Here is a 13,967-nt window from a genome sequence, read left to right as displayed (position 1 = left end):
GAGCAGTGTGCCAGGAGGCTCATTTGCAGAGTGGTACAGACAGAGGGTAGGCCGCTGACTAGCTCACAGCTCTCTGTGGGACTTACTGAAGGTAACTGGAGGGGTTTTAGGCCCCCAACGACCCTCAGCCGCCAATGGGAGTTCATCCCCCAACCAGTAGTTTGACAGGAGGCCCCTGTGCCAAGTGGCTGAGAAAGGGGGCGGGGCCTCCAGCGAGGTATCAGCAATTCTCAGCAATCTTATTTCTGACTTTATTCTGCCTCTTTCTGCTTATTTCAGACCTTTATTCTGACTTTCTACTCATTTCTAACCTTTATGTTGCCTCATTCTCCTAATTTCTGACCTTTATTCAACCACTTTCTGCTTATTTATTACCTTTATTCTGTCTCTGGCTTCTCATTTCTGACCTCTATTTTGTGTATTTCTGCTTGTTTCTGCCCTTTATTTTGCATTTTGTCTGCTCATTTCTGACCTTGCCTCCTGCTGCTTGTTTCTGTCCTTTATTTCCCCTATTTCTGCTCGTTTCTGACCTTTTTTTTGTATCTTGCTGCTCGTTTCTAACCTTTATTCTACCTCTTGCTGCTCATTTCTGACATTCATTATGCCTGTTTCTGCTCATTTCTCCCCTTTACCTTCTTTTTCTGACCTTTATTCTGCCTCTTTCTGCTCGCTTCTGACCTCTTCATCCTTTTCCTGCTCATTTCTGACCTCGATTCTGCCTCTTGCTGCTTGCTTCTGACCTTAATTCTGCCTTTTTCTGTCCATTTCTCACCTTTATTTTGCCTCGTTCTGCTCGTTTCTGGTCTTGTTTCTCATTTCTGACCTTTAGTCTGCCTTTTTTCTGCTTCTTTCTGATCTCTATTCTGCCTCTCTTGGCTTGTTTCTGACCTCTATTCTGCCTTTTGCTGCTCTTCTTCTCACCTTTATTTAGCCTCTTTCTGATTGTTTCTGACCAAGATTCTGCCTCTTTCTGCTCGTGCCTCACCTTTATTCTACCTCTTGCTGCTCATTTATCTCCTTTATCTTGTATCTTTCTGACCTTTATTCTGCCTCTTTCTGCTCGTTTCTGACCTTTATTCTGCCTCTATCTATACCAGCACCATGGGGGGATTCATCAAGACCCCTGCGGACCCTGTCTGCTCCCCTCCTCCTGCGGGAGTCAGCAATACTTTCAGACATAGATAGGGAGCTGCTAAACATGCAGCTCCCTGTGTCTGAAAGCAATTCTGCTCTGCTTCCAGCAAGAGAGAGCATTTTGAATGCTCTCATTTGCTGAAAGTTGGAAGTGGAGCATTTGCTGTTGTTTGGCAGGAGTGGTAAAGTTCCCGCCCAGCCACAGCAAAGAGCTATTTCCCACGGTGGGCACCCCAGGACATAGCAGAAGCCAGCCCTGTGGAGTGGCAGTCCCCAGGGCCATCTATGACTCCAGGAGGGGGGCCACGTGGCCCTTCTCCATTGCACAACTTTATCCTGCGGAGGTGGTAATCTCCGGGGCTGTGGTGGGTTAACTAGGCCCCAGATTTCTTATTTGGCATGTGGCCCCAGGGAGGTGGTGTTCCCCGGTACCCTAGGGGGGTCCAAGACTCCCATCCCATTTAAAATGAATAAGCCTCAGAGAGGTGGTGGTCCTCGGGGCATTAATTAGCCCCAGAAGAGGACCCCGTGTGCCCCCTCTTTTATTAGCAACATGCCCCTGGGACTTGGCCCACCCATACTTGATTGTTTCTGGGTGGGATCTGCAGATCCTATGCTGCTCCTGCTGATATTGTTGTTTAAAACATGTTTTTGACTCTGCATGGTCCCTACCAAGAGGCCTAGGGGGCAGGGTATTTTTACCCTGGCACTTTTTCTTTTTTTTTTACATTATTTCTGGGACTTGGCTCAAGCCGAGTCCCAAGATGGCTGCCAACACTTCCTGCTTTGAAGTGTTGGCAGACAATCAGATTTGGATCGATGTCCCTACATAAACAATTGGGATTTTCTCTAATATTTCAAATACTACTAAACGGATTTAAGCCAATTTACAAAAAGGGGTCTTTCTGGACCAACAGCTAACTTTCTGCCAAATTTGGTGTAATTCCATTCAGCAGTTTGGGCTGTGGCCGTGTCTAAAGTTCCTATGGGATTTAGCAGGGGGAACGCATGTTTTTGACCTCCCCCTTTTTCTCAGCCCCTACTTGACAGATCACCCTAAAACTTTCCATTCACAACAAGATTTACCGGGGCACTTTTTAAAAAGAAAGTTGTGAAGATTCGTCAAACGGCACAAAAGATATAGCCAAGTCAAAAATGCTCTTCCTATAGAAACTAGGACCTAACTTTACCTACCTATCAGCAGCCGCCAGTTGGATATATGTATGTCAAGGTTACGTTGATGACCGAAACGCGCCATGGCGAGCTGGAGCGGTGATTTGAAATAAACTGGATTTGCACAAAAAATGGAGTCCGTACCCTGTTTCCATGTAATGGTGGAGTTGGGATGTTTATTTGGATATATATATATATATCTTACCTACTGGCGGTTGCCAGTAGGTAGTTATACTTACAACCTAGTTTCCATAGGAAAAGCATTTTTTAATTTGCTAATAACTTTGGCGTTGTTTGACGAATCTTCGCAAACTTCTCCAAAGAAAAAGTCTATTCAGGTCAGCTCCTATCCTGAAAGTTTGGGGGTGATTTGTCAAGAGGGGGCTGAGAAAAAAGGGGTCCCAAAACGGATTTTCCCCATGTTAATTTCCATAGGAAATGTTGCGACGAGCTACAGCCTGAATTGCTGAACGGAGTTACCCCAAATTTGGCAGAAAGGTAGAGGTTGGTTAAGAAAGGGACTTTTTTTTAAATGGCGTAAATCCGTTCAGTAGTTTTTGAGAAATTCAAAGAATAAAAGTAAAAAAATCAATTACCCCATAGGAAAATTTGTGCAAGGCTAGAGCCAAAACTACTGAACGGAATTACCCCAAATTGGGCAAAAAGGTAGTGCTTGGATCAGAAAGCGACCGGCACAAGCTTCACTGTGATTGGCTGTCAACAGTCCAAACCAGGAAGTGTTGGCAGCCATTTTGTGACTCGGTAGAAGCAAGTTACCAGAAAACAGAGAAACAAAGGTATAAAACAAGAGAAGGGGGCAGGGTAGAAACACCCTGACCCCCTAGGCCTGCTCAGGGGGTCCCAGAAGGACCCTCAGGGCCAAAGAAAGCATTTTGTTTTTTAAAAGAAAAAAATATCGGCGCAATTTGCGCTGGGGTTGCGGGTTCCCGTTTTTTATTTTAATGAGACCCCGGGATGGGCTAGGTCCCGGGGGCATTTCTTAAAAAATATTAGCGGGAGCTCGCTGGGGCTGCGGGGGGCCACTATGGGCCCCGCAGGTCCGGGGCCTCACTCATGTTGGGAGGGGGGTTGCGCAGCCCCCCTTCTGGAGTCCTCCATGTGCTTATAACTTTGGCGTCGTTTGACGAATCTTTACAAAATTTTCCAAAAAGTTTCTCTTTTTTGATCAGCTCCTATCTTGAAAGTTTAGGGGTGTATTTAGGACGTACAAGGTTGGTTATTGATTCAAAGCCAGTTTATTGCGAGATGTTTGCACCCACGACCTGAGCCATCCAGCTGCAAAGACATATTACAGGTTGATTGGCCAAGGGGGGAGAGAAAAAAGGGGGTTCAAAAAAGGGTTCTCTCAATGCATTTTCCATAGGAAACTTTAGAAAAGGCTACAGGTTAAACTGCTGAATGGAATTACACCACATTTGGCAGGGAGAAAGGTCTTGGTCAAGAAAGTGCCCTTTTGTTGAACTGGTGTAAATCCGTTCAGTAGTTTTTGAGAGATTAAAGGAAAAAAACATATATTTATCTGGATGGTGCCTAACTCCAGAGCACGAGCTTGCCTCTGATTGGCTGTTAACACTTCAAACCAGGAAGTGTTCTCTGATTGGCTGCTAACACTTCAAACCAGGAAGTGTTAGCGGCCATCTTGTGCCTTGCATCGAGTGAAAATATAAAAGAAAGGTCCAGAGGGTTATTTAATATACCGGAGTCCTGTCTGTGCGAGATACTCCTTTCACCCTGCATCTCCCTACATCAGCAGGTAACGCACCCTTTTCCCCCATCAACAGCATACCTCCAACAACATTATTTGGCCCACAAGTCTCCCTCTGCGAACCACTTGTCGGCTCACAGCTCTTTAGGTGCGAGTTCTTGGGCCCGCAGTTGTATCTGTGAAGCCAAGACTGGAAATATATTGCAGGTCTCTCTCTGCGAGATACGCTCTTCACGGTCTCTCTCCCCACATCAATGTTCCGCAGCTATCCCTTTGGAAGCCGATGGCCCGCACCTTTCCCTATACCAGGCGGCCCGCAGGTGTTCCTCTGCGAGCTGGCCCGCAGCTCTCCCTCTGCAAACTGACGGGCCGCGGTTCTCCCTCTATGAGCCTGCCAGTCGGCTAGCAGCTCTTCATTTACGGGCCAGCCCGCTGGCTCGTAAGTCTCTGAGAACAGATGCAATGGAGGCAACGATCATGCAGGTCGGACACCCAACACTGATCCGACATCCCCCAGCAGGAGCTCCTTGTCCGCCATCCCTCCTCACCCCCACCCCCGCAAACAAATGTGACTGTCAAGTTAGAGAATCTAGAATGTAAACAATTGGGTAATGTTGTTTAATTTTGTGAATCACAGCCTGCAAGACAAAAAGAAAGATAAGATGGTGCATCATGTGTCCAGGAAAGGAGAAAAAGAAAGAGAGAAAGAGTGAGAGAGAGGGAGAGAGAGGGAAACAAAGAAAGAGTGAGAGAGAGAGAGAGAGAGAGAGGAACACAAAGAAAGAGAAAGAGTGAGAGAGAGAAAGAGTGAGATACAAGGAAGAGAGAAAGATAGAAACAGTGTGAGAGAGAGGAAGAGAGAGAGAGAAAGAGTGAGAGAGAGGAGGAGAGAAAGAGTTAGAGAGAGGAAAACAGAGAAAGAGGAAGTTGGAGAAAGAGTGAGAGAGAGAAAGAGTAAGATACAAGGAAAAGAGAGAGAGAGAAACAGTGTGAGAGAGAGGAAGAGAGAGAGAGAAAGAGTGAGAGAGAGGAAGAGAGAGAAAGAAAGAATAAGAGAGAGGAAAAGACAGAGAAAGAAAAAAGTGTGAGAGAGAGAAAGTTAGAGATGGAGAAGGAGTATTGACACTGGAGAAATTCTTCGCAACTCACCTTTGTGCCACCGGTGTGTCTCCAACCACGTGTCTGGTTTAGTCATCTGAAAGATAATATAGAATTAGTAATTGCAGAGTACATACAACTGCACACGCCTAATTCTCTGTTTCGCCAATGCGCACTCGGGCTGCTACAGCCTATCTGCTCCCACTGCTCGGAGGTGTCTGTGCGCTCTTGTGCGCCCAGGCTGCTGCGCACTATCCACTCCCACTGCCCAGAGGTGACTGCCCGCTGCTGCAGAAAGAAGCCTCTCTGCTCACCTTCTGCCACTGGCATGTGTGTAAGTGGGTCCACCACGTTCCGAAGCAACTTTCTCAGGCATTGTCAGGATGGCAACGCATCATCGCAGGTTCTACACGTGTTCAGCTGTGGTGGTGTTGGGGGGAGGTTGATTCACGAATCACAGGCTGTTAGATAAAAAGCAAGATAAGATTGTGCGTCATGCGTTCATCAAAGGAGATAGAAAGAGAGATAGAGAGAGGAAGAAAGAGTGAGAGGAAGACAGAGAGAAAGGAAAGAGTGAGAGGAAGACAGAGAGAAAGAGAGAAAGAGTGAGAGGGACGATGAGAGAGAGAAACAGTGAGAGAGAGGAAGAGAGAGAGAGAAACAGTGTGAGAGGAAGAGAGAGAAATAGTGTGAAGGAGAGAAAGGAAGAGATGAAGAGGGACAATGAGAGCCCATAATGTTGACAAAACCATCACAGCTCACCTTTACGCCACCGTTGTGTCTCCAACCACATGCCGGGACCTAGTGGAGCCCTTAAGCTCCCACATCTGAAACATAGTACAGAATTAGTAATGGCAGAGTATATACGACTGCGCACACCTAAATCGCTGTTCCGCATTTGTGCATCCAGGCTGCTGCACATCATCCACTCCCACCGCCCAGAGGCGTCTGCCCGCCCCTGCGCAACCAGGCCGCACTGCTCACCTTTTCGGGAACAGGGCACCCTGCATATCATGCAGCCCCGCTCCACAGGCCACCAGGTCTCACATTTGGTGCTGAGTCTTGATTTTGCCATGGCAGAGGACATACTAGTGCACCCATCATCATCGCAGGTTGCACACCCGCTCAGCCCTTGCGGTGCCACTAACTCAGTGACCAGCGAGGCAATGCCACGTGGTGGTAGGCCTGCACTGTCTGATGGCTCAGGCCTACACTGTGGTCCAGCAAGCAGAGCACACAAAACCTGAGCATCCCAGACCGCCGGGACGGGCCATCACCACAGGCTGCACACCCACTCAGCAGTTACAGTACCCGTACCTCAGTGGACCGAAAGTCACCGTCCCGTGTCGGTGTGCCTGTGCCGGCCGCAGTGCATCCGGTGCGAGCAACTCTGAAATGGTGTCGAGCACATGCGCCCCGTCTTTTTTATTGGAAGGGTCACGTGTCCTGTGACGCCTGTGCTGGATGGGTGTGGTGTGGGTGTATGCTAGCCATGAGGGAGTAGCTGTGGCGTACTGACAACTAGGGTGTGACCAGCAGATCACTGCTATGAAAATCTGGGCAATGTAGCGTTGTTGTCCTTCCCTGTAAACGTAAGTAGAGTGGGCTGGCCTGGCGTATGCCAGTCCTGCGTGAGGCTGTGAAGAATGTCTCCGGAGCTTTGGGCATGGCTCCATCGTGAGCTGTATGAGGAATCAACTGATGCGGCACTGTTGCCATATTGGGCTAGATCACGCAAAATTGGGCTATATTTTTCTCAGTTGTGCTGTAACATTTTGGTTTGTGCTAGTCACCAGATTATAAATATATATACAGCGCTCCAGCAAAGTAGTATGTTAAAGCGCTTTATTAGACACATATTTACTTGGCAGCCTGCTGCAACATCAATTCCAATGCATTCATGGCCTGCTTGATAATGACCCTGCCCCTCTTTCTTTAAAGTAGCAATATTGGGCTACTTCGGTCTACTTTTTGGTTGGCTTTGGGCTAGAGAATGCTTAAAAAATGTGGCAACACTGGTGTGCGGGTGTTCTTGTTGTAGTGCTAACGTCACCCAGGTCGCAAGCGTCAATGTGTGTCACCCTGTGAGTCAAGTCCTACAACATGGCCAACATGGAAGGTACGGGGAATCACTGACCCTACATTCATCCATAGTTCCGCACAAGAAAGATGGTGGACATGACACATCTGTGTGGATGTGAATGTTTATTGCACATTCAGTGGAGTATTGCAGATGTAGCAATACAGGGCCTTGCAAAGCCCAAATTTCAGTTTTTGGGATGTGGAGGGCAGCCAATTAGAGACAAGCTTGTTGTCGGAGTTAGGCTGTGCCAACATATGTACTTATACAATCACTCCGCCAATCCCCACGCACTTATAAATTCACTATACACTCTCCTTGCAGTACTCTAATCATCCAGTCTCTATGTACGTACCTGTACAAAGACCAAGACAAAGTTACATAACCAAAGTTTTCTCCCACTGTCAAAGGTAAGTTGGTTGCATACGCTGTCCAGAGCACAATTTAATGTGGTAGGGCACAGGGGCAGCATGTTTCATACATAATGAATCTGCACAATTGGAATCTACTGACAGATGCCATCGGGCTGCACTGCCACACCATCGGTTTGGGTCCAATTGATCAATTTCTTATATTTCTTATCTTTACTCTCAAAGTTTTTTTCGTACATTTCTTTTGGCCTTTTACTCTGACTTTTATGTTCAATTCATTTTACTCAATACTTTAACCGTTGATATTTCACAGAAGCTCAGGGGTCAAAAGTGAGTTCCACAAACCATGACTTTATTATAATAATCTAATGCATTTCGGGAAATTAATTCCCTTCTTCAGGGGAATCTATAATATACAAAAATAAAATTGTTTAGCTTTCATGACAAAATCCTTCATTTACGTTTTGCAGAACAAGTATAGTCAGTTGCAAACCTAAACCACAATTTCGAGCAATTTACACAATGCTTTAACATTTATTTAAAACTTGCTAACATGTTCATTTCACTTACGTAACCTGACTTCTACGCGTAGTGATGAATACAGGCCCCAGCTAGGCCCGCAGAATACTAGGGTTCGCTCTCCTGTAACGTAAACTAGAAGGAAGTTGGCACGGAAACTGCAAATACAAAGACAAAGTTTATTAACCCTTAAGGGTGGTCCTACAACCCATGCAACACTCTTCAGTATTGCATAGAGTAGCACAAAGAACTTGCGTACACGGTCCGCTTTTATACACAACAGAGGGGCTCATAAGTGGGTGGATACAACATGAGGCGAAAAGCATTACCTTTTATGGACATTTTCGATACAGAATCAATATGTGGGCGGAGTTAACACACTCCTAAGCCCGCGAAAACATGGGCGAGCAAGGACTAACTGATAACAGATGTGGTCAAGTCTGGACATGCGCCAGACGGACAAAGGGACTATTTATAGACTGTTACTAGGCAGATTACAAGAGCAACTAACACGAAGATAGGACTCTTCTCGTGCTGAGCACGTGGAGACATGACAGTACAAAATAGAGTCCGGACATTGGGCAACATAAGACGAAAGACATGTTTTAACTGGAGAGAATTCATGTCTTTAGTGAATGCTTAATCATATCGCCATTTTAGTTTTCAACAGTAGTTACCCACACAATTCACCCCTCCATACGTTTTGCCGTATACCAATTTATATCACAAACATGTATACAATATGCTGTATTGACGCTTACCCTGGCTCGATAGTCACTCCATTTTATGTAAAACTGATCCATCCTTCTTTCCTTTCAGCGTGTAGAAACGCTGCTGATACGAGTTAATCCTTAATTCTACGGAAGCATTCTCTTTTATATTCACACCCATAGTCTACGTCATACAATGATTTGTTGCACATGTGCGCTACGGAAATAAACACAAATGTTAACCCAGGTCTCCACGAAATTCAAAATGGTAATTCCTACCACTTCCATAATACATCCTTAAAATCCATTTGTGTATGTAATGCTCGCTTTGTTGGACCTGCAGTCCCTTTCTTTTCAACAAGTCCTTACCTGTCTTATATATCTGAAAAACAGTTTGTTCTTTTACAGAAATTACTCATTTATATAAATAAAGGGTTGCTCTTATGCTAATAATCTGATGTAGAGGAGAACCCAGCTTCTGTCCTTTTTGCCATCTACAACGTTCCAGTAATTACGAACTTCCTTCATGTTCCTGATGTCTTCTTATACTCAATGTGGGTGCAATCTCATGTGAAACGGAGAAATCATACTGATACAGTTCAGAGAAAGAGATGCACTCCTCATTATGAAGGATTTTGTCATGAAAGCTAAACAATTTTATTTTTGTATATTATAGATGCCCCTGAAGAAGGGAATTAATTTCCCGAAATGCATTGGGTTATTATAATAAAGTCATGGTTTGTGTAACCCACTTTTGACCCCTGAGCTTCTGTGAAATATCAACGGTTAAAGTATTGAGTAAAATGAATTGAACATAAAAGTCAGAGTAAAAGGCCAAAGGAATTGTACGAAAAAACTTTGAGAGTAAAGATAAGAAATATAAGAAATTGATTCATTGGACCCAAACTATGGTGTGGCAGTGCAGCCTGATGGCATCTGTCAGTAGATTCCAATTGTGCAGATTTAATTTTGCAGCGCAAAGAAACGGAGCGCGAAGCGGGTTTTGCACGTCGTTAAAAGTACAATGGCAAAAGAAATGGTAAAAGAAAGGATTATAAACATGGATAATGAGGAGTGCATCTCTTTCTCTGAACTGTATCAGTATGATTTCTCCGTTTCTCATGAGATTGCACCCACGACTACATTGAGTATAAGAAGACATCAGGAACATGAAGGAAGTTCGTAATTACTGGAACGTTGTAGATGGCTAAAAGGACAGAAGCTGGGTTCTCCTCTACATCAGATTATTAGCATAATAGCAACCCTTTATTTATATAGATGAGTAATTTCTGTAAAAGAACAAACTGTTATTAAGATATATAAGACAGGTACGGACTTGTTGAAAAGAAAGGGACTGCAGGTCTAACAAAGCGAGCATTACATGCACAAATGGATTTTAAGGATGTATTCTGGGAGTGGTAGGAATTAACATTTTGAATTTCGTGTAGACCTGGGTTAACATTTGTGTTTATTTTCGTAGAGCACATGTGCAACAAATCATTCTATGACGTAGACTATGGGTGTGAATATAAAAGAGAATGCTTCCGTAGAATTAAGGTTTAACTCGTATCAGCAGCGTTTCTACACGCTGAAAGGAAAGAAGGAAGGATCAGTTTTACATAAAATGGAGTGACTATCGAGCCAGGGTAAGCGTCAATGCAGCATATTGTATACATGTTCGTGATATAAATTGGTATATGGCAAAACGTATAGAGTGGGTGAATTGTGTGGGTAACTACGCGTAGAAGTCAGGTTACGTAATTTAAATGAACATGTTAGCAAGTTTTAAATAAATGTAAAGAATTGTGTAAATGGCTCGAAATTGTGGTTTAGGTTTGCAACTGACTATACTTGTTCTGCAAAACGTAAATGAAGGATTTTTTCATGAAAGCTAAACAATTTTATTTTTGTATATTATAGATGCCCCTGAAGAAGGGAATTAATTTCCCGAAATGCATTGGGTTATTATGATAAAGTCATGGTTTGTGGAACCCACTTTTGACCCCTGATCTTCTGTGAAATATCAACGGTTAAAGTATTGAGTAAAATGAATTGAACATAAAAGTCAGAGTAAAAGGCCAAAGGAAATGTACGAAAAAAACTTTGAGAGTAAAGATAAGAAATATAAAAAATTGATTCATTGGACCCAAACCTATGGTGTGGCAGTGCAGCCTGATGGCATCTGTCAGTAGATTCCAATTGTGCAGATTTAATTTTGCAGCGCAAAGAAACGGAGCGCGAAGCGGGTTTTTCACGTCGTTAAAAGTACAATGGCAAAATAAATGGTAAAAGAAAGGATTATAAACATGGATAATGAGGAGTGCATCTCTTTCTCTGAACTGTATCAGCATACATAATGAACACACGGACACAGATAGATAGTGGAACTGGGTACGGGCACGTGCGCTCGACTCCTTTTTATAACCAGGGTCACATGTCCAGTGACGTCTGTGCTGGATGCATGTGGGGTGAGTGTAAACCAGCCCTCCGGGAATGGTTGGTGCTGGCAACAAGAACAACAGTAATCATCGGATCAGACACAGAGATTCAATCATAAAGGGTCAATGATTTGTGCTGCACAAAGGTAGGGGCACCTGATGTGAAATAATACACAAAACATTCTGTAGTAAATGGTTCATGACTTGTGGTACACTGAGGTAGGGGCACCAGATGTGAAATTATACACAAAATATTGTATCATAAAGGGTCCATGAGTTGTTCTGCATTGAGTTAGGGGCATTAGAAGCATTCAGCATGTGCGCAGCCAGCGATGATGCGTGGTCCGGGTGGGCCGCACTGGGAGCAATGTCTCTTGCCTACTGGACTGCGTCATCTGCAATTGCGACTCGATCTGAATTGTGAGCCCTGCAGTCCGCAATGTAGATGGAAGGCAGTAGTCAGCACAGACATCGAGGAATGCTTTTTGTCACTTCCTCTTGACAAAATCCGAGGACATAGAGTACAATTCTGACTGTAATTAATAAATCATGTCTCAATATAAATTGTGAGCTCTGCTGACTGCAGTGTAGGTAACAAAAGATGAAATATGTATGGAATATATTGTCGAAATGTGTAGGTTTCGGGGACATTCTAGTTAGTTGCCTATTGGATTCTGAAATTTAATGAACCAAGAATGAATTCAAGCTGTGAGCTCTGCTGGACGCAGTTTAGACTGCCATTCAGTGATCCTTTGGACTTGCAAGATGAATTTGGTCATTGTACTAAAGCTATAATTGATATAAAAAAAGTTCTGGAAGAAAGGATACTAAAAGGATATTGTGTAGGTTTCAGGGACATTATAGTTAGTTGCCTACTGGACTCTGTAATTAATGAATCAAGACTCAGTTTTAATTGTGAGCCGTGCTGACCGCAGTGTAGGCCAGAGGCAACGGTCAGCAAGGTCCCACAGCCATGTGGCGTTGAGTTGAGCTGCACAGTTAGTGACTTCAGAAACATTCAGCATGTGCGGAGCCTGCGATGATGGTTGGTCCGGGCGGGCCGCACTAGTAGCAATGTCTTTCGTCTAATGGATTCTGCCTTAATAAGGCTACGTGGCGATGACTTGTGGTGCAGTGAGTTAGTGGCACCTGAAGCAACCAGCGTGTGCGCACCCTGCGAATGATGCGTGGTCCGGGTGGGTCGCACTAGTATCAATGTCTTTTGTCTAATAAATTCTGCCTCAGTAAGGCCACGTGGTGGTGACTTGTGGTGCACTGAGCTAGTGGCACCTGAAGCACTCAGCAGGTGCGCACCCTGCGATGATGCGTGGTCTGGGCAGGCCGCCCTAGTAGCAATGTTTACTGTCTAATGATTTCTGCCTTAATAGGGCCACGTGGCGTTGACTTGTGGTGCACTGAGTTAGTGGTACCTCTGGTGCACTCAGCAGGTGCGCACCCTGCGATGGTGCGTGGTCCGTGCAGGCCGCACTGGGAGCAATGTGTCCTGCCTATTGGACTGTAACAACAAAACTGCTAATACTGCACCAGGTCTTAAATCTCAACTTCTTTTATGAGGACACATCTTGAAATAAAACAAAAAGTGTCAAAGACCTTTGTTTTTCTTGAATTAATCAATGAATTTATTTATTTTAGATTTTTAAACTTCCATTTACCAGAACGATTCTAAAGGTAAACAATCAGTTAATGACAGATTTTAGGAAGTTTCTCCACACCATTCATTGATTCACATCATACATACTACTCTAACATGCCATTCATTCCCATGGATTGGTCATACTCATACATTCACAAACACACCCATCCTGAATATTTAATTAGAAAACGAACGTTAGAGTCTTTCTATTTGGACCACAGAAAGAGATATTAGACAAAGTAATCTCTATATTTGTTTCTTTTTTTTAAAAAAATTCAAAGATTCTTGTGGTCTCTTCACAAGGTCTACTCGTTTCGAGACCCCTTCTTTCCTGGGGCTCTCATCAGGACCTGTAAGTTGAAGACAACAAAACCTTTAGCAGTAAAAAATGGAACCCCTGAAGCTTCTTATGAGCAAAAAAATACCTCATTTGTAAGTTGAATTACCTCAAGTGGAATACGGTTAGAATCAGCCAATTTAACAAGGGATGTGACCGGAGTAAAGAGAAATGAAAGAGGGGGTGTAGCAGCAATCAAAGAACGTATTGAATGTTACAAACACGCATTCAATAATGTTGACTTACTTTGAAAAATTTTGTTTTTCGAAGTCAGAAAGAAACTTGATTTATATGTGGTTGGAAATAGTTGAAATACCACTGTTTTGGCAATAGAGTCGCAACATGGTGTGTTGTCAACTGCAAAAGAGCATAAGAAACCCTATTAAGTGTTTTCTTTTAGAAAATTAGAAAATTAATGATTTTGAACAAAATACTAAAGAAAAAACTGTATGATTTTAAGAAGTCTGTCTTCCATGTCAGCTTTAGGAAACATAAACATCGGATCACGTACTAACACGTGATCTACGTCAGCTCCACCGCATTGGAAATTTTTAACAGACGAAGCGAAGATTCAGGTACGTTCCCGATAGAATTGTTTAAACCACCGCAACGTGGCTTCCACCCAAATGTAAGCCAGCATGCTAACGTCATTCTAACTTCCTCTAGTTCCTAAAAGAATTAGAAGTGCGGATGACTTAAAAAGAGAAAAAAAGAAAAAAACGAGCAT

This window comes from Triturus cristatus, chromosome 9, assembly GCF_964204655.1.
Source record: "Triturus cristatus chromosome 9, aTriCri1.1, whole genome shotgun sequence".
NCBI classification, from domain to species: domain Eukaryota; kingdom Metazoa; phylum Chordata; class Amphibia; order Caudata; family Salamandridae; genus Triturus; species Triturus cristatus.
The sequence above is the reverse complement of the archived record's forward strand: the minus strand, read 5'-3'. Positions refer to the sequence as shown.